Source organism: Nicotiana tabacum, chromosome 1 (genome assembly GCF_000715075.1).
Source record: "Nicotiana tabacum cultivar K326 chromosome 1, ASM71507v2, whole genome shotgun sequence".
Classification (NCBI taxonomy): domain Eukaryota; kingdom Viridiplantae; phylum Streptophyta; class Magnoliopsida; order Solanales; family Solanaceae; genus Nicotiana; species Nicotiana tabacum.
The window spans coordinates 46,273,350-46,296,106 of NC_134080.1; the positions used below are offsets into that span (position 1 = coordinate 46,273,350).

General features: G+C 37.6%; 1 long non-coding RNA gene across 1 annotated transcript; it reads left to right on the top strand.

Annotated features, from left to right (window-relative positions):
- Window positions 1–17,853: 17,853 nt before the first annotated feature.
- Window positions 17,854–20,292, top strand: LOC107806083 (uncharacterized). Its single transcript, XR_001652579.2, has 2 exons — window positions 17,854–18,519; window positions 20,034–20,292. It is a non-coding gene; the product is annotated as an uncharacterized LOC107806083 (long non-coding RNA).
- Window positions 20,293–22,757: the final 2,465 nt, after the last annotated feature.

The following is a 22,757-nucleotide window of genomic DNA, read 5'->3' on the forward strand; positions in this document are numbered from 1 at the left end:
TTAGACAGCCTGTTGATTGTTATTATTATATCATATATTTTAGGGAAATTCAATTGATTGCTACAAAGTTATAGTTGTCTCTCTCGACATGTCTTTCTGTAATGATGGTCTTTGAACATGCTTGCTGGGCTTCAATTCACCATCTATTGGGCTTTTAGAAATTTCATCGGGCCTGATATTTTTCAAAATATTTTGACCAATCAAATATGGAAAATTGAAAAAAAATTTGGAATATTATCACTTTTAGCCCCTATCAAAAACTATTTTATATTCTGGTAGCTGAAAAAGTATATAAAATTTGTATAATTTTTATATATAATATATAAAATATATATTTATACAAAAATTATACATTTTTTCGACTATTATTTTGAGAGCGGTTATACAATGTTATTTTTCCAAATATTTCCCCGATGATGTTTTCCTCCGGATCAAACATCAAACATACCCTAAGTCTTATGGAAAGAGTCTCCTACTAATATTTGTGACAGAAAAATAAGTTTTCATGAGTGAGGAAATTTTTACTACTAGATCGTGTTAATTAGCTTTGCAAACACTAGACAATATAAAGTAAACATTCTTTGACAAGAAAAAGAAATAAAGAAAGATGCACAATCATGCCTTTAGGCTTGTAGTATGGGCCTAGTTTCAAGATCAACTTCACTGAGCTATTAGACTCGAGCAATTCAGCCCGTCTGCTTCTATTTTGAAATTTTTACGTAAAAATAGCACGGGCTAGCTAGTTTTCGAATTTGTCATTTAAAAATGAAAAAATCTTACTTTATACCCATTAATTCTAAATTATTTACTCAGGTCCAAACTATTTACTATTCCTACCCAAGGGACCCAAACTATTTACCCGGTTATTTTCACGGTAACACCTAGCTAAGATGAGGTTCTCAACAGAAGAAAAAGTTTATCCCTGTGGTGAATTAAGGGTCCACTAAGAAAAAGTTTGGACACCATTAACGAGGGAAAAGATTATCCATCTACCATTTCATCTTCTGTGGAAAAAAGAGAGATACCATAAAAGTTCTCTCTCCACATAATGTTTGTGGCGTTGCCACCGGCTATAATAACCGTTAGTGCTAGGAGCAAGTAGGATAACAAACTAGGAGTTGTTTTCCTACTAAACAAGCAAGAATTTATTTATTTTTTCTTTCTTTTTTTCAATTCAATTTTTTCCTGTTGTGAGCTCCACTAGTGTGCTGTAAATAGCAGTTGAAGATTTCTTGTTTGATTCAAAATGGGTGCTGTTAAATATTACTTATAATACTTTCTGGAAGTTCATACTGGAATTTGATAGCATTTGGAGCTAATTTGAGGTGGCTGAGATTGAAATTTTCAGCTAAAAATCGAAGAATAACACAACTACAGTATACCGCTACGGTATACAATATGTTGTGGGAGTATATAGCTATACTGCAACAATATGCTATTATAGTTTACAATATACTGCAATGATATATTGTAATAATCGAAAAAGAACACAGTTACCTAACAGTATATCATTACAGTATACAATATACTATAGGAGTATATAGTTATACTGCAACAGTATAATATTATAGTATACAATATATTGTTATAGTATACTTGTAATAATATGCAATATACTATAACAGTATGTTGTAATAGTATACAATATACTAATACAATATACTATAATAATATACTTATTACACGTAAATTCACTTGCCTTTTTCCTTTTAATTTGCTTTAAGCTTTTACCCAGCGTGAGGGACAAATTGAAAATGCAAAAAAAAAATATATATTATAGTATGCTATATAATGTAACGGTATACTCTTACAATTAGATCTTTTAAGAATTTTTTGAAATTTTTATTGACAACTGATATTATTTCAGTTTGATAATTGAATTTAATTTTTTTTACCTCTTTACGTACAATTATATATCATGTTGGTATAGCTATATACTATACTAGTATCATATGTTAGTTATTTTTTGATTGTATTAGCTATATATAATTGGTACACAATTTTATTTTTCTTTAGTAATAGTATAAAAAAGAATAATAAAAAATAGTGATAACAGTAAATGAAATTAGATTATGAAGAAAAAATGAATATAAAAAAAGAAGTTAAATGAAATTAGAAAAGGAAAAAAGAAAAAGTAAGAAGAAAACGAGAATAAAGAAAAGGGGAAAAAAAAGAAACATAGAAATAAAAAAGAATTGGAGAATAAAGAAAAAATTCCCCACAAAAATTAATATGGATAGGAAATGTAATTAGCTTGTGGGTACAAAAATAAATAGGTAGATAAGGGTAAATAGTTTTATTTTTGTGGGTAACTGTGTCAAAACCCCTTTAAAAATAGCCAACGTTTGCAAAGTCATTGAAAAATAGCCACTATTTTGTTGCAACACAGAAAGTTTCAGCATAATATACTAGAGATCGGTGCACCTGTGTATGAACTTCTAGCATATTCGTTACGACCAGGATTTTCCACCCTTGGGAGTCGTAATGGCGCCTACTCGTGAAAGCTAGGCAAGTCGAGTATTATAAATTCATTACCCTTTTTATTAAGCATGTTCAATAATTCAAAGTAATAAGTGATTTAAGGAGCAGAATAAACCAAATAAACAGAAATGCGGAAGACGAAAACTTAATCATTAACCGAACATTTGCTAAATAATCTGAAATACAATACTATCCAGAATTTGGTGTCACATGTCACGGACTATCTAAGAATACTACAAATAAGGTCTGAATGGAAATACACAAGTCTGTCTCTGCATAAGTAGAAACAAAAAGAGAAAAGATAGGAGGAGACGACAAGGCCCGCGGACGTCTGCAAGACTACCTCGGGTCGCCTGAATGGACTAAAGACAACACCCTCATTGTGGTCCAAATGCTCCAGTATCAGTATCTGCACACAGTGCAGAGTGTAGTATCAGCACAACCGAACCCATGTGCTCGTAAGTGCCTAGCCTAACCTCGGCGAAGTAGTGACGAGGCTAGGACCAGACTACCAAATAAACCTGTGCAATTAAATCATATACAACGGAAATAAAAGCAGATAATTACAACTAAAGTTGGACGGGGGAAACATGCTGCGGGGAGTAACAGGTAACAACAGAATAACAGCAGAGAAATATAAGGAACGCCATAAATCAATTACCAGCAAAAGATAAGGAAATAAGAAACAAGTACACATGTAATACCGTTGCAGGCGTGCAACCCGATCCCATTTCATATAATACCATTGCAGACGTGCAACCCGCTCCCTTTTCATTTATCAACACCAATCATAAGAGAATTCCGGCAAGGATTCCGGCAAGGGAACAATAATATAACAACAATATCCCTGCAAGGGAACAATAATATGACAACAACATCCCGACAAGGGAACAATAATATCCCAACAACATCATGGCAAGGGAACAATAATGATAAACCTCATATGAAGCACGAATAAACCACAACGGAGTCACAGCAATTACAATACAAGACTCACGGGCATGTTTGACACCGATGTATAGATACTAGTCACCATGACTATACGTCGTACTCCACAATTAACACATAGCAAATAAGACACAACTCCTAATCTCTCAAGTTAAGGTTAGACCAAACACTTACCTCAAACTTCCACGGCCAACTCAAACCTCAAACACCGCTTTTTCTTTAGAATTCTCCTCCAAATTACTCGTATCTAGTCCAAATTGATTTAACAACATCAATAAATGCTAAAGAATTCATACACAATGCTTAATTATAGATCTTCTATCATTTTTTCCAAAAAGTCAAAAATCGACCTCGGGCCCGCTTGGTCAAAACACGAGGTTCGGACCGAAATCCGACACCCATTCACCCACGAGCCCGAATATGTAATTAGTTTCGGAATCCGACCCCAAAACGAGGTCTAAATTTTAATTATTCAAAAAGCTCTAACTCTACTCAAATCCCCATTTTTTACCATGAAAATTCTTAGTTTTTGCTTTAAAAGTGATGAAAAATAGTAAGGAATTGAAAGGACAAAGTTTAGAATTGATTGCCTATGACTTGGGGATGATAATTGTTGAAGAAAATCGTTCTTAGGGCTGTAAACCTCAAAAATATGGTGAAGAAGAAGGTTTGCCCGTTTTTTAAAGAGTATTTGTATCACTCGATAGGGAACCTATGCGTTCGCACACCATTGGATGCTTTCGCATAGGGTAAGGGGGCTGGGCATTGCGATTGCGAGGCAGGGTATGTGTTCGCATAGTGTATTGGGTTCCCCTCCCCTAGGCCAATTTTTACATTGTGCGTTCGCATGAGGGAGTTATGTGTTCGCATAGTACAACCTACAGGAGCCTTCGCGATCGCATACATAAGGCTGCGTTCGCACAATACACAAAACAGGACCCCCTTAAGACTACTATATGCAATCACGAGCCTACCTATGCGATCGCATAGCACAAAGACCTGGACACCAGCAAACAGAAAACCAGCAACTCTCTTTAAGTGAAAAACACCTCGTGACCTATCCGAAACTCATTCGAGCCCTCGGGGCTCTAAACAAAATATGCACGCAAGTCTAAAAATATCCTACGGACTTGCTCGTATGATCAAATCATGAAAATAACATGTAAAACTATGAACTAAACATCAAAACTCATCATTTTCATCAAGAACACTTAAAGTTCATAACTTTTCAACCGGATGTCCAAATCACGTCAAATAAACTCCATTTTCACCAACTTTCACAGTTATCATTTAAATACTATAACAAGTTTGTACCGGGCTCTGAAACAAAAATAAGGGCCCGATAAAAATGGTTTCACACATTAATTCTTTTTTTTATTTCATAATAGTTCAGTAAAATAATTTTTTTCAAAAATTGATTTCTAAGGCTTGGGACCTCGGAAGGTTAGGCCGACTACTTTAGTAGAGCAACACCTAAGAAAGTTGATTCCTACCCCTTACCCTTTTCATTTTTGGACATATGCCCAAGTCTCATATTTTACTGCGGACCTCCCAGGATCGTCGGAACGCAGATCCGGGTTCATTTGCTCAAAATGTTGACCAAAGTCAACCAAAATCAAATTTTTAACTCTAGAAATTTCTATTTCTCATACTCTCACATAAAAACTTTTCGGATATACGTCCGGACCATGCATGCAAATCGAGGTGAGGTAAAAAGGAGGTTTTAAGGCCTCGAAACATAGAATTTGTTTCTAAAACAAGTGATGACCTTTCGGGTCATCACATCCTCTACCTCTAAAACAATCGTTCGTCCTCGAACAAACATAAGAAGAAAGTACCTGAGTCGGAGAAAAGATGGGGATAACGGCTCCGCATATCGGACTCCGACTCCTAGGTCGATGCCTCAACAGGCTGACCTCTCCACTGAACACGAACAACAGAGAAACTCTTCGATTTTAACTGACAAACCTGCCGGTCTAGAATAGTTACCGGCTCCTCCTCATATGACAAGTCCTTGTCCAATTGGACAATTCTGAAGTCTAACATGTGGGATGGATCGTTGTGATACTTCCGAAGCATGGACACATGAAACACTGGATGCACGGCTGATAAACTCGGCGACAACGCAAGTCTGTAAGCCACCTCTCCCACTCGATCAAGAATCTCAAACGAGCCAATGAACCTAGGACTAAGCTTGCCCTTCTTTCCAAATCTTATCACGCCCTTCATAGGCGACACTCGAAGCAACACTCGCTCGCCAACCATGAATGCCACATCACGGACCTTACGATCGGTATAACTCTTTTGCCTGGACTGAGCTGTACGAAGCCTATCCTGAATGATCCTGACCTTGTCCAAGGCATCCTACACTAGATCCATACCCAACAACCGAGACTCTTCCGGCTCAAACCATCCAACCGTCGACCGACACCGCCTACCATATAAAACCTCATAAGGAGCCATTTGGATACTCGACTGGTAGTTGTTGTAGGCAAACTCCGCTAAAGGCAAAAATTGATCCCACGAGCCTCCAAAGTCAATGACACAAGCTCGGAGCATATCCTCCAAAATCTGAATAGTCCGCTCGGACTGCCCGTCTGTCTGAGGATAAAACGATGTGCTCAACTCAACCCATGTACCCAACTCACGCTGAATACAGAGATGTGAGGTAAACTACGTACCTCAGTCCGAAATGATAGACACAGGCACATAATAAAGACGAACAATCTCCCAGATATAGATCTCAGCTAACCTCTCAGAAGAATAGGAGACTGCCATAGGAATGAAATGTGCTGACTTGGTCAACCTATCGACAATAACCCACACTGCATCGAACTTCCTCTGAGTCCGTGGGAGTCCAACCACAAAGTCCATAGTGATACGTTCCCACTTCCACTCGGGAAGCTCAATCCTCTGAGACAAACCACCAGGTCTCTGATGCTTGTACTTTACCTACTCACAATTCAAACACCGAGCCACATACGCAACAACATCCTTCTCCACCAATAAAGCTGCCGCAAATCCTGATACATCTTAGCGGCGTCCGGATGAATAGAGTACCAGGAACTATGGGCCTCCTATAAAATCAACTCTTGGAGTCCATCCACATTAGGCACACAAATTTGGCCCTGAAGCCTCAAAACCCCATCATCTCCTAATGTAACCTGCTTGGCACCACTGTGCTGCACCATGTCTCTAAGGACACACAAATGAGGATCATCATACTGCCGATCTCGGATACGTTCCAATAAAGAAGAACAAGCGACCGTGAAAGCTAATACACGGCTGGGCTCAGAAACATCCAACCTCACGAACTGATTGGCCAAAGCCTGAACATCCAAAGCAAGTGATCTCTCACCGACCGAAATATACACAAGACTGCCATACTGGCTAACTTCCTACTCAAAGCATCGTCCACCACATTGGCATTTCTAGGATGATATAAGATGGTGATATCATAGTCCTTCAATAGCTCCAAATACCTTCTCTGCCTCAAATTTAGCTCCTTCTGCTTGAACAAATACTGTAGACTCTTGTGATCCTTGAACACCTCACATGCCACGCCATACAGATAATGCCTCCAAATCTTCAACGCGTGAACAATAACTGCCAACTCCAAATCATGGACTGGATAGTTCTTCTAATGAATCTTCAACTGACGCGAAGTATAAGCAATAACCTTGCCATCCTGCATCAATACCGCACCAAGTCTAATACGAGATGCATCACAATAAACTGTATATGGGCAAAACCAACACTGGCGTCGTAGTCAAAGCTGTCTTGAGCTTCTGAAAGCTCGCCTCACACTCGTCCAACCACCTGAACTGGGCACCCTTCTGGGTCAACCTGGTCATCGGGGCTGCAATAGATAAAAAACCTTCCACAAACCGACGATAATAGCCTGTCAAACCCAAGAAACTCTGGATCTCTATAGCTGATGCGGGTCTACGCTAGTCCTTGACTGCCTCTATCTTCTTTGGATCTACCTGAATACCCTCTGCTAAAACAACATGACCCAAGAAAGCAACTGACCTCAACCAAAACTCGCACTTCGAAAACTTAGTATACAACTGACTATCTCTCAAAGACTGAAGAACAACTCTCAGATGTTGCTCATGCTCCTCCCGGCTGCGGGAATAAATCAAAATATCATCAATGAAGACTATCACGAATGAATCCAAGTAAGGCCTGAACACTCGGTTCATCAAATCCATAAAAGCTGTTGGGGCATTTGTCAACCCAAATGATATTACCAAGAACTCATAATGCTCGTACCAAGTGCGGAAAGCTGTTTTAGGGACATAGGATGCCCTAATCCTCAACTGATGATAGCCAGATCTCAATTCAATATTCGAAAATACCTTGGCACCTTGAATTTGATCAGACAAATCATCAATCCTCGGCAATGGATACTTGTTCTTGATTGTAACCTTGTTCAACTGTCGGTAATCTATACACATTCTCATCGATCTGTCCTTCTTCTTAACAAACAATACTGGCGCATCCCAAGGCGAGACACTAGGTCTAATAAAGCCCTTATCAAGCAAGTCTTGCAACTGCTCCTTCAATATTTTCAACTCAGGCGGGGCCATACGATACGGCGGAATAGAAATAGGCTGAGTGCCCGGAGCCAAATCAATGCATAAGTCAATATCTCTGTTGGGTGGCATACCCAACAGATCTGAAGGAAATACCTTAGGAAACTCACGAACAACAGGCACAGAATCCATAGAAGGAACCTCAGCACTAGAATCACGTACATATGCCAAATAGGCCAAACACCCCTTCTCGACCGTACGCCGAGCCTTTATATATGAGATAACACTATGGGTAGAATGACCAAGAGTGCCTCTCCACTCTAAACGAGGCAACCCTGGCAAAGCTAAGGTCACAGTCTTGGCATAACAGTCCAAGATCGTGTGGTAAGGTGATAACTAGTCCATCCCCAATATGATATCAGAATCAACCATGTCTAGAAGTAATAAGTTTATTCGGGTCTCAAGACCCCCAATCACAACTATACAAGAACGATGGACATGATCTACCACAGTAGAATCACCCATCGGTGTAGACACATATACATGGGCACTCAAAGAATTACTAAGCATGATCAAATACGGTGCAAAATAAGATGACACATAGGAGTATGTAGACCCTGGATCAAATAGCACTGAAGCATCCCCACTGCAAACCAGAACAGTACATGTGATAACTGCATCGGAAGCCTTAGCCTCGGGCCTGGCTGGAAGAGCATAACATCGGGGCTGGGCCCCACCACCCTGTACTACATCTTTAGGACAGCCTCCTACTGGCTGGACTCTACCTCTAATACCTCTACCTCTACCTATACCTCCACCTCTAGCTGGCTGGGTGGGCGGTGGAACACTCGGTGCCTGAACCATGGCACGGGAACCTTGGTGTTGAGAACTGCTCGGTGCTCGAGGACAAAATCTAGAAATATGCCTCATGTCACCACAAGTAAAACAAGCCATCGGCTGCTGGGGCTCACGACCTTGAAAACTCTAAAGCGGAGGTGCACTGATAAGAGCTAGTGATGCACTGTAGGACTACTGATCAGAATACTGAATATGAGAACCACGACCACCTGGGGCACCGTGAGAAGTCTGAAGTGCTGATTGAAAAGGCCTAGGAGGATGGCCTCTACCAAAAGAATCCCTGCCTCCAGACAAGGCACCACTGAATATGCTTGAATGACGAGGCCTCTTGTCAGACCCCTGACCACCTCCCTATGATAGAACCATCTCAACCCTCTTGGCCACATTGGCCGCATCCTGAAAGGAAATCTCGCTCCCTACCTCCTTAGCCATCTGAAGTCGAATCGGCTGAATGAGTCCCTAAATGAACCTCTCTCTCTCTCTCAGTGGGGAGTATAAGAAGATCATGACGAGCCAAGTCAATGAATCTGGTCTCATACTGAGTAATAATCATCGAACCCTACTAGAGACGCTCAAACTGCCTCAAATAGATCTCTCTCTGAGTGATAGCAAGAAGCTTCTCTAGAAATAGTTGAGAGAACTGATTCCAAGTCAAAGCTAGTGACCCAACTGGTCTAGCTAAACAATAATCTCTCCACCAAGTTTTGGCGGATCCAGATAAGCAAAAAGTAGCAAAGTCGACCCTATTGGTCTCCACTATCCCCATATTCTTGAGAACCTCATGACAACTGTCTAAATAATCCTGGGGATCTTCAGAAGATGCACCGCTGAAAGTGGTAGTGAAGAGCTTGGTGAACTAGTCCAATCTCCACAAGGCATCAACAAATATAGTTGTTCCATCACTGGTCTGAGATACCATACCCGGCTGAACTACTCCAACTGGCTGAGCTGCTAGAGTCTGAAACTGGGGAGCCATCTGCTCCGAAGTGCGATTAGCATGAGTCTGGTCTCCTCCTCCAACATGAGAGATGGTTGGTGCTACATGAAGCAAGCCTACCCGGGTGACATTCTCCATAAGGCCCACTAGACAGACGAAAGCTCCTGGAGTACTGGGTAGCAATGAACCTCTCTGAGACCTGAGCTGGGCCCACCGGAACTGCCTGGGCCGGAACCTCATCATCAAACTCAACCTAAGGCTCCGCTGCTGGTGCTGCTGCTCTGGGCTGAGCTCTGCCCCTACCTCGATCTCACCCTCTACCCCTCGTGGGAGCTATTACTGGGGGCTCGGACTGCTGATCAGTGGATGAGGAAGCGCGTGTTCTCGCCATCTGTGAAAGAACAGAGTAGAAACTCAATTAGCATTGAGAAACCAAACCGCACGACAGAAAAAAATAAATGTGAAGTTTTTTCCTAATTCTGTAGCCTCTGGGGGATAAATACAGACATCTCTATACTGATCCCTCAGACTCTACTAAGCTTGTTCGTGAATTGTAAGACCTATGTGACCTAGAGCTCTGATACCAACTTGTCACAACCTGAATTTTCCACCCTCGAGAGACGCGATGGCGCCTACTCGTGAAAGCTAGGCAAGCCAAGTATTATAAATTCATTACACTTTTAATTAAGCATGTTTAATAATTCAAAGTAATAAGTGATTTAAGCAGCGGAATAAACTAAATAACCAGAAATGCGGAAGACGAAAACTTAATCATTAACCGAACATTTGCTAAATAATCTAAAATATAATACTACACAGAATTTAGTGTCACAAGTCACGGACTATCTAAGAATACTACAAATAAGGTCTGAATGGAAATACACAAGTCTGTCTCTGAATAAGTAAAAACAGAAAGAGCAAAGATAGAATGAGACGACAAGGCTCGCGGACGTTTGTAGCTATATGAAATGGATGTCACAAGAAATTTAAACGAAGAACTTATAGATCTTCATGTAGCGAAAGATTGGAACGAAAACAAAGAACTTATAAGTTATTCACAGTTCTTCTCCCTAACACGAAAGAGATAGAAGAAATGGTAATACAATCTTATTATATTAATAGACTAGTGGCTACTATTGCTAAGCATTAAAAATGTTGGATAAAAAGTAAATACCACTTTAAAAAATAGCTACCCCATATAATTTTTACTTCTTTTAAGCCACCAGCTGTAACCCATTTCTACTTACTTGAAACTTTAATTAACAACATTGCCAAACAATTTCCAATGATTAAAAAAGCAATAACAGAAAAGAAAAAGAACAAAAAAAATGTTATTTCGACTTATACTACGGTTCATGCGTGCTTCAACATGAATATATACAGTCACCCATATTTAAATCTGATGTATGTACACTAAGCCTAACACTAGTATGGAAATAAAATTTGACAACCTTTTAGTCAATCCATGTTAATGGCAGCAATGTTCAATAGAAACAAATAAACTGTTATTCTTTAAACCTTATTCACTAAGTCACTCGAATCCCATGGATAAAAATGTTTTATTGTCTTCTAACAAATATTAGCCATCATTACCATCTTCGAAAAAATTTAAAAATAATTTCTTGAATTCTTCAAACAAAAATTCTATTAAACTGATGAAACTTTTAAACGCACCCGTACTTAAATCACAAATGGTAGCAAATACAGATGTTGTCTCACTTTTACAGGAACCTCAAACACTTAAATCAAACACATAGTGCTGAAAACTTATTCTAAGACATATTTTTATCATCTATGGGTGTAGCGTGTCAAACGACCATAAATAACCAGAAAGACCGAATTAAAATTTATGAGCAGACTCGAACCAACATTCAAAATCAATCCTTTCATTCAAAGAACCATGTAATTAGTCAAAACATATCCAACACATCATCATTATAGCTTTATGTAACTAAAAACTAAGCTACAGAGGTAGTGAAGTTATCTAGTATAGAAAAAACTTTTCAAAAAGCAGCAAAGGAGAGTTCTGAGTTACTCTGAGCAGCAGAACTTCACAGCACCAACAACAACACCAAACGGACAGCAACAACAGTAACACACCCCAAGAATACCCCAGAAAACCAAGAAAGAAAACACTTGAACAAATAACTAATAACCCCGAAAATTACTTAAGAGATCTTTCTGTTTTCACAAAGAAATTTGCACCAAAATAATACTTGCAAAGCTCTGAAATTTGAGCTTACTATATGTATGCAGCTACTGATTTCTCTTAAAGATATGTGGTATTATTTGAGGGTCAAAGATGTCTAAGTGTCTAGTGTGCGTAAAGATGATGTTTAAGTTTCAGATAGTGGGTGAGAATGAGCTCTTTAAATAGGAAAAATAAGTACTTTTGGACAGATTTTGGTTCACCAAAAATTTGTCCAAAAGGACTAACTTTTGTGTGCCAAAACAGTCCTCTTTTCACCAAATTCTGACACAAAGCAAAGAAGTAGTATTTTGGAGCATGCTTAAACAGTAAAATACCCAACGACCATGTACTTTAAACTCAAGTACTCAACTTTTATCCACACATGACTGAAATTAAGCTTATACTCTCAAATTCAAACCAACTACAAATTAGCAAAGCAGAAAAAAGACTCAAAATGCAATCGAACTAAGTATTCAAACAAACAAGATTGGAATGAATTCGATTTGTGCAACTAACATAGAACAACAACTGAATTCACAAGCTAATGCTCAAAACAGAAATTAGATGAGCATTGTTAACAATCAAACGATGACGTTCAACAACTAAATAATCGACTAACTAAGCAAACGATTTAACTATACTAAAGATCACGATTGATCTATAATCATCCAACAATCTACTAATCAACACAAATAGCTAAACAGAAACTCTAATTAGCAGTAATCGATCAAAACAAGACAAATAAAACCAGAACTAGAATAAAAAAATTAGAAACTAACAGAAGAGAAAAAAAGAAAAAAAAGGTTAGGGGTTATATCGGACGGGCCAAATCAGGTTGTCCTCGAGTCTCAAAGACAATGCGAATCATAGAAAATCGACTCCTCGAGCGTAGTTTTCTCGATGGCATGTGCTGGAAAAAGAATTCCGGACCACCGAAATTAATTCCAATTTATGCCAACGAAAAAAAGCACTATGGAGTCGCATTTAAAGATAGAAGACGATTCACAAGGGTTGGTTGGGTGTTGAAGTAGGGTTGTCACGACAGTAAGGGTGGAGTTCAACGGTGGTGAGGCTTTTGAGGACTTGAGTTGGAGATATGGAGAGAGGATGAGAAGAGGAGGAGATGGTGCGATTTTGGTGGGGATTGGAGGTGGTGAACGACGGTAGGTGGAGGCTAGGATTATAGTTAGGCTTAGATTTAGTGAGATTGAGAGGGATTTAAAGGTTTTGAGTGGGATAGGCAGAAAGAGGAGGAAGAGGAGAGGAGATGGTGAAATTTTGGGGTTGATTGGAGGTGCGCCACCGCTGTAAGGCGATTTTCGGTCGGCGGCGCTAGGGTTCAAGGGGCGGCGACAGAAGAGAGAAGGGAGAGTGAAGAGAGAGGAAGAAGGAAAGAATAAAGGAAAAATAGGGCAAAATTTTGGCCTCTCTAGGTCTTAAATACCTAGAAGAGAGACCAAACGATGGTCGATGGATGAGGGAGAGATGAAGGGATGGGATTTTATCTTGGTTCACTTATCAAAATGATGTCATTTTGGGCGTCTTTCAAACTAACGGTCCGGACCGGGTTGTGATGACCCAAAATGTCATCTTTAAATTAAATAATCTTCTTGGTGTTTTAAGACCTTGAAAAGCGCTATCAATAATTTCTCGACTTGCGTGCGTAGTCCGTATAATTTTTCGGAAGATTTTTATGTGAAAAATGGATTAAATTGTGAACTAGAGCTTTAAAACTCAACTGAGTTGACTTCGGTCAACATTTTGAGCAAACGAACCCGGATAAAAGTTTTGACCATTGCGGTAGTTCCATATCGTGATTTGGGACTTGGTCATATGCCCGAAATCGAATTCGGAGGTCCCTAGATCAAATTATCGCCATTTAATGGAATCTAGAAATCTAAGGTTAAAGATTTCTTAAGTTTGACCGGAGATTTGACTTTTTGATATCGGGGTCGAAATCCAGTTTTGAAAATTTTCATAGCTTCATTATGTTATTTATGACTTGTGTGAAAAATTGGAAGTCAATCGGATTTGATTTGAGTTTTTGCATTGAATATAGAAGTTGGAATTTCCTAGTTTCATTAGGCTTGAATTGGGGTGTGATTCGCGGTTTTAGTGTTATTTGATGTGATTTGAGATTTTGACTAAGTTCGTATAATGTTTTAGGACTTGTTGGTATATTTTGTTGAGGTCCCGAGGGCCTCAGGTGGATTTCAGAAGGTTAACGGATCAATTCGGACTTGAATTTAGCTGCTGAAATTTTCTGGGCAGCTTCTGCATTTTTCGCACGTGTGAACAGTGACCGCACATGCGTGAATAGTATCCTTGAACAGTAATGTGAATAGTAAAAATGCGTGAACAGTACCCGAAAATTCTAGACAGAAAAAGGGCGAACAACCCATTTTGTTTCTCATTTTTTTGAGTTTCAATCTCGGATTTGGGGCAATTTTGAGTGAGAAATCACGGGAATTCTTTGAGGTAAGTCCCTTGTGATCGTTGTTAGTCAATATTATTGAATTATCATTGAATATTCCGGCTAAATTACTTTTTTTTGAGGTGTAAATCGGAAATTTGGGCCTAGGGATTTGAAAATAAGATTTGATTATTTGGAGGCCGAATTTTTGTCGGATTTTGGTAAAATTTATATGGTTGAACTTGTGGTTGGATGGGGGTTCATATTCCGTAATTTTTGTCGGATTCCGAGATGTGGGCCCCATGAGCAAAATTTTAGTGCAATTTCGGATTTTTAATGGAAAATGTAGAATTTCATATGGAATTAATTCCTATAATTTTTATTGACTGAATCAAATTATTGTGGCTAGATTCGAGGCATTCTGAGGTCGATTTGAGCGGCAAAGGCATTACGGAGTAGGATTTTTGCTCGGATTAAGGTAATAAATCTTGTCCTGAGGGTATGAAACACCGGACATTATGTCGTATGACTATTTTGGAGGTGACGCACATGCTAGGTAACGGGCATGTGGGCGTGCACCGTAAGGATTGTGACTTGGTCCATCCCGCGAGACTATGGAATTAATTAGCCTACTGTTTAATATATGTTCCCTCTGTTTTCATAGAAATTGACAGTATTTCATGTTTGAAATCATGTTTAGGCCTTATGTGATCACTATTGAGACCTGCGAGGTCGTGTACTTGCTGAATTAGCTGCTAATTGTTGTTTTGTACTTAGTCATAGCTTTTCTTGCTTGTTATGCCTCCGTCTCCTGCTGTTCTTTGTTGATATATGATATTACTTCTGTTTGGGCTGTTTATATGATTTCTAAGAGCTCGAGAGACTGGAGAGATTGATGACTGAGTGAGGCCGAGGGCCTAAATGTGAGGTTATTGATACTATAGCATGTGAGTTGTCCGTCCGGATCAAGATATTATTATAGCACGTGAGTTGTCCGTGCAGCACGTGAGTTGTCCGTGCGGATCCAGATATTATTATAGCACGTGAGTTGTCCGGATCCATATATTATATTATAGCACGGGAGTTGTCCGTGAGGCTTCAGATATTATTATAGCATGTGAGTTGTCCGTACAGCACGTGAGTTGTCCGTGCAGTTTGTAGCGCTTGGGCTGAAGGAGCCCCTCCGGAGTCTGCACACCCCCAGTGAGCGCAGTCGACTATATATATGGATCGGGCTGCACGCCGCAACAGTTATTATAAGGTACCTACTGAGTGTGAGTGATGATTGATGAGAGTTGAGCCATGAGGGACTGGGAGGCTTGCCCGAGGGGCTATATATACTTACATACGAGTGATGCTTTGCCCGAGGGGCTTGTTTTGTGAAATTAGTGTCTTCACTCATCTTTATACTGAGCCTCTATTAAAAACGTCAAAAATATGTTTTGAACAACTTTCATTGAAACTGGAGTTTTTACGAGATGTTTGGAATTAAATTACTGATTTGGTTTTGTTATTTCCACTGAGATTTTTAAGTTATGAGATGAGCTGAGTGACTGTTGCCTTGAGAGGCTGTATTTGTTTTCAGTTAATTGCTCCACTTAGCTGTTATTTATCCTTGTCGTACATATTTATGGAGTATTTGATATCTGGCTTATTTGAGTACGCACTGATGAGACTTAAACTGTTAAATTGAAAGTATGGCTATTCTTATTGAAAGTTATTGAGATAACTGTATTTGCATAGATCGTCACTACTTCTCATTTCCTTATTTATTTCTGTTACTTACTGAGTTGGTGTACTCACGTTACCCCCTGTACCTCGTGTACAAATCCAGGCACTTCTGGTCACGGAGGTTGTTGATTGAGGAGTCAGACTGAGGAGACTATTGAGGTAGCTGCATAGCATTCGTTGACCATGACTCTCATTTCCTTTCATGTTGTACTGTTCTATACTTCAGATAGTGTTTTATCAGTCGGATGTTGTTATCATTTAGATGCTCATGCACTCAGTGATACCAGGTTTTGGGGATGGATTGTTTAGTACTTTTGGAGTGATATTTTGTTCTAAAAGATTTTATTTAATATTAACTGCTTCTGCCTTTATTTAAAAAGTTCTACTGTGTTGAGATGTTGAGTTGAGGCTTGCTTAGTACCACGATAGGCGCCATCACGACAGGTGAGATTTTGGGTCATGACACGGGTCCTGGGCTAGAATTTATGGGCAATTTTTGGCCCAATTCGACTAAACAAGGCATCAACCCAATTCCTTAACCCCTGTTGACATCCAATTTTGTCCCTCCTTTCTTCCAAACTATTTCTTTAAGCTTCTAATATCACTAATAATGTAAGAATATTTATTTTACCATTTTTAGCACAAACTAGACCTAATTATTATTGTTGTTGTTGTTGTTGTTGTTGTTGTTGTTGTTGTTGTTGTTGTTGTTATTATTATTATTATTATTATTATTATTATTATTATTATTATTATTATTATTATTATTATTATTATTATTATTATTATTATTATTATTATTATTATCATTCATACCTTAATATTATTACCTTTCACGAAAATATTTTTATTTCTTTTATCTCACTAAGAGAAAACATTTTTGCAATAATTTTTCTTAAAATATTACGAAATGAAATTTAATGAATCTTGTCGTATCTTACGGTATTTTATTTAAACATTAGTAATTATGATTAGGCTAATAAATAAGTTAGTTACTTGCTTATTTTTTTATATTAATATTATTGTTGATTATTAAAAGCCAAAAGAATTTGAAAAGAAAAAAGGAAATTCGACCTTGTTAGTAGCCCAATATTTTTCTTCTAATTCTACCGGCCCAAATCACTCCAAACAATAATTCCTTAAAGCAGACCAAACATTAGCCCATGCCTGATTCAAAATTCTTCTAAAAGACCTAGGCTACATAAAGTAAAAATAGCATGGTATAACCAGTTTTCGGATTGGTCATTCAAAAATAGCCAACATTTACGAAGTCAATGAAAAATAGCCACTATTTTGCTGCAATAGAGACCGGTCTAGCATAATATACTGGAGTTCGGTGCACCTGTGTATGAACTCCAGCATATTATGCTGGATCGATATACTTTGCTGACTCCAGTATAATATACTGGAGACTAGAGCACCGGTGCTCCAAACTCCAGTATATTATACTGGACAATTATACTTGCTGGAACTCCAGTATATTATGCTGGAGTTCTAGTATAATATGTTGGAGTTCCAGCATACTTATGCTGGAACTCCAGTATATTATACTATCGTATTTTTCGGGTTTTGAACATTGTTTTCGGTAAGATTTATCTTTATATGAAAAGTGGCTAAATTTTAATTACTTTTGAAACTTAGCTATTTTTGAACTGACCAATTGTAAATCTGGCTATTTTTGAATTTCTCCTCGGCATAAAATATCTCTCCCATTGGATTCCAAAAAATAATACATTTAATTACATTGAATTTTTTATTTCAATTCTAGTGACGTTTGACCTGTGGTACCCCACCCCCTCGTTTACCACAACTAACGTTACAGTTCTCTCTCGCTCTCTCCCCCTCTTTCCATGGCAGAGCCTTTCCCCATCTCCATGACCATTTTTGGCTAACAATTCAACTATTCTTCAGCCATGGTAGAGTATTGTCGTACCATATTCGGGTAAATCTCTGTCTCTCTTGCTTTATCTTTTCAAGATCCATGTCGTTCTGTGATCTCCTTCAATTTGGTCAACATAAAAGACCAAAATTACGTTTGAAATCTCTGTGGGAGAATCACCAAGGCAGAGATTCAATTTCAAACGGCTACTTTTCAAAATCAAATCTGAAAAATTCCCGCTCAAGAAGCCCTAGATATAATCTGCTGTTATAAATACCTGCATTTGGCCTTAATTTCGGACCAGCTCATAGTCGCCGCTACTCCCCTCCAAACTTTCGAAATACCTTCTACTTCATACATATCCTCCATAAATATAGCTTTAAATCGTGTTTCATTGCTCATCTTCTCCCCTCTCAGATCTTTGTTGGCCTTCAGCCGTGACAAAGATTTGTCGGTCTGATTGTGTCGCTTGGGTCGTGAAGGAGGTTTGAAGCGGAGATTCGAGTAGTCATTGGCAAACCCCAGTTTACTGCCCTGCAAAAGGTCAGTGACCTCTAACATTAAGTTCCTCTTTCTGTTATTATTATTTTTTTATGTTAAAGGCAAATAGTTATTTCTGTTTGAAAATTAGTAGTTCGCTTCCTATGTAGAGATCATGATTTAGGACTCATTTTGTACACATAAAAGTCATGTTTATAGGGAAATTGTATTCCAGTCGTGTTTGTCTAGAAACCCATTAATAAATGCTTGATAAATTGCCTATACAACTATTTTGTGTGTTTTATGTTGTTAATACATGATCAACGTTGTTCTTTTGTAAATGCCATGCTCAGCTGATGTTTCATTTCTAATTTCTTGTTAAGGATAAACGTATTATGTGAAAAAGCTCCTTCTTTCTTATGAACTTCAATAGCGTTTATGAGTAAAAATGAGTAATCTTTTAACTCAAGAATTTGGGAGTGTAATATTTGTGGACAGATTACTATTTATCTGTCAAAGGTTAAAAAAAGAAAAGATAAGAGAGTGCATTCTGTAAGAGTGTTGGTGTATCCTGTATACCTTCCAACAATAGGAGCTTAGGTTCTTTCATGTCCAGATAATCATGACAAATATAAGGTTATTGCAAAAGTTAATCGAATATGTTGCGAGTAATTTGTGGATTTACATTATTCATAAATAGCATGCTTATACAGTCTTGTTGATGGCTGCATTTCTTAAGTACTGAATAGCTTTAAATCTATGTAAACTCCTTCGGTTAAAACAATAGCAGAAAACTTGATGGTCTCCCCATAAACCTGAGACCTTAACTTATGCTCTTTTTGGCCTCTCTCTGTTAATGGAAGTATATTGCTTTATAATAAGCACCATGTTTAGGCCTTTCTTCTTATTTTTAAATGCACAATATCACGAGCATGGGTTTTAATGAAATAATTAGCTTCAGATATCCTTTGGCAGTATTTAGCTAAGAATGTCCCGTAAATGAGTAGGTTACACTCGCTATTTAGCATGCCTATAGAGGCCTTATAGATAGTTCTTCTACCCAAGCTCACTTAGAAAGTTAAGCTCTTTGTAAGAACTATGGTATAGAATTCCATCCCTAAGATACATTTTTATGTATTAATAGCTAGACCAAACTAAGCAAGCTATACTATCCTTGATGCCTTCTCTGTCACAATGAAGTAGAGATGCTTATTTGCATTATGATAATGACATACATACTGCATCTAAGATTTATTCACTCATTTTCTCATCATATAAGATTTATTTGCTTACTTAGTACAGCATGCCTTAGGTACCCTGCTTAACTTTTAATTGCCCCATCTTAAGTTCTAAATGAGAATAATAGAAAACATCTGCTTGAATACTTCGTTAGAGGATGTTCTTGAATCAGTGTTATGAATCTGATAGTATAACATTCTAACCTGATGAATGTGTCTGCTATGTTGTAAGCTTATAAGTTTATAGTATGATTCGTAATGTCTTTATCCTATGTTTGCTCGGAAATTAAGTTCATTCTAATTCATGTTTTGTTCTCTCTTTTGCATGTGCACTTGAAGCTAACATGGAGTCTTAATGCAAGACTCTCCATACCCGAGCACGGAATCATCACATCCAATGTTCTTATAGAGTCACCGAATAACAAGAAAACAAGCAAATTTGCTTGGGGTCGCTTATGGCGGCTTTCATTATTCTTTACTCATTCTGTCTAAATATATTTGTTAACTTTTGGTGGCTTGGTTTTGTTTTTATCTATAACTGATGATTAATCTTTTCATGAGGGATTACAACTCTAATTTTAGTAAGGCATTTTGTTGATTAAGGACTTTAAAGCTTTATCACCTAGCGTGGTGAGGATGCCGTCTTTGAGACCTCAAGGAAAAACTATTTCTTTTTAATCACATCAGGACAAATTGAAACACAGTTTTAAAAACAAAGGTCTTTGAGTTGAAACAGCCTCTCTGCCCCTCGGGTAGGGATAAGGTCTGCGTACATACTACCCTCCCCAGACCTCACTTGTGGAATTATACTGTGATGTTGTTGTTGTTGTTTTTTAGTGATTCCATCAAGTCACTTTCTTGGAAAACAAAAGTAGTCTTTGAAGCTCCATTTATAACGTCAATGTTATAGTGATCATATTCATTAGTTATAAACTTTTGTCCATTCACTTAAAGTATTTTAAAGTTGAATCACGTATTAATAATAGGTTGTCTTCCCTAAAACCATGCCAAAAAGCAATGTTTCAACAATTGTCCATTCACTTAAAGTATTTTAAAGTTGAATCACGTATTAATAGGTTGTCTTCCCTTAAACCATGTCAAAATGCATTGTTTCAACAAGTTTTAAATAATTAACTTAAGTTTTGCCGGTTAATCATTTTTAATGGATCTTAAAAGGTGCCTTACCCCTTCCTTTGAACCTTACCTAGAATTTCTAGAACTAAGCATACTATATAAAACAAAGTTACTTTAACCATTATTTAGTAAATATGTGTTCTAATTCACCTTTAAAATAATTAAGTGACGACTCTCTTAATTACTTAAACCTTCAAAATTAACCAATATGTTATACTCTAGTTTGACCCGTGTTAAAATGGGGTATAACAGCATGACGACTCTGCTGGGGATTCTAGGCTCTAAACCACAACAAACTTAGGTTAATAATAAAAATTAATTTGTGTGTTTTTTATTGTCATGATGCTTATTTGAATTGTCTTTATATGATAAACTGTATTGTATGAATTGTTTATTTGTTCTTATTGCTTCATATAAATTGTCATCCCGTTTCACTTCCTCCACTTTTGGAAAACTCACTCTATGCACACACCTAGCGGTTACGTGGTTTGCGGCCGTGCACTTTTCAAAAAAATACCTTTTAGGGGAAAGTTCGTGGGTAAGTCGATTAGCGGTGCAGTCGACAGTCACGTGCTTTTCACTCTCAAGTTGTCTGCTTGGGAGAAGACCAGTCTAGAAAAACCCACTCTTAATCGGCCTAAGATAGAACTAAACCAAAACTCTTTTAAGAGCATGCATCATTTTAGTCTTAGGTGATTTAATATCCGAGGTGTATTAAATCCATTAGTTAACCTTACCTAAATGTCCAAGTGGGTTTTCAACTCCAAGTGACACCTTATCACGTATATGTGCATTATTTGAAGGCTGAACATGCCAATCATGTGGACCATGTGATAAGGTGCCAATCATGACACCTTATCACGTATATGAGCATGACTTACTTTCTATGATATGTATAAAAATTTTCAAATGATTATGACAAAATATATTTTACTTTCTTTTAAACTATTGATGAAATATACTTCCTTTTGACCAAAAAAGAAAAGGTTACAGTAGTTATACTTTACTATTTATTGTTTTTCAAAAAATAGAAATATTTAATTAATTTACATTAATGGAATGAAATATAATGGCATATTTATCTTTCAAATACACGTTAGACCTACCTCTGGCACAAAGAGGTCCCTTACATATTAGGACGCGCAATTATTTGCTATACTTTAAAATTTGTAACATGCTTGCCTGCTTATTTGCTTACTTGACTTTATTATTTTTACTAACATCATTTGTTGTTTTTCAGAAGAAAAAAAAAATAGACTATCCAACTTGCTAATATTATTATATTTGTTCATATATTTTTGTTACTTATTTTTTTATATCATCTTTTCGAATTATTCCGCGCGACTCTAGTGCGCCATTTTTATATTTACTTAGGCTCAAACTTCTTTTAGGTCTACTCCAATTCTTAGAGTCTAATTAAGATATCTTTAGTCTCTCGGTATCTTCTATTTTTATAAAGCACGACGTCTTTCCCATAAACTCTTCAATAGGCTCATTTCTTCATGAAATCCCTCGATATTCGTGCGTTCAACTAGCCTTTAAAAATTTCTTTAAACAACAAGGTGTATAATAAGATTTCATTAAAACTGGCATAATATATTTCTCCCATATAATCCATGCATTAATTTTATTCGCGTTCTTTTCATAAAATATAGTTACATATTTTTTAAATATTGCCATTCGTGCCTCACAGAATTTTTTAATTTCGTAATCTTGTCTTATTTCGTAATCTTAGACTTTCAACCTTCGTGCCAATTCTCATTTACAAGTGGATAGATGTCCAAACTTGCACAATCTACCAAGAATAGGAGGCCACTATTTGGTCAATTTGCATCGTCAAATTATTTCCAATATTTTTACCTATTAAATTCAAGTGTCTGCATCGTCTTATTTCGGGTCGTCGAGATTAATCTTCACGCATCCGTTAAT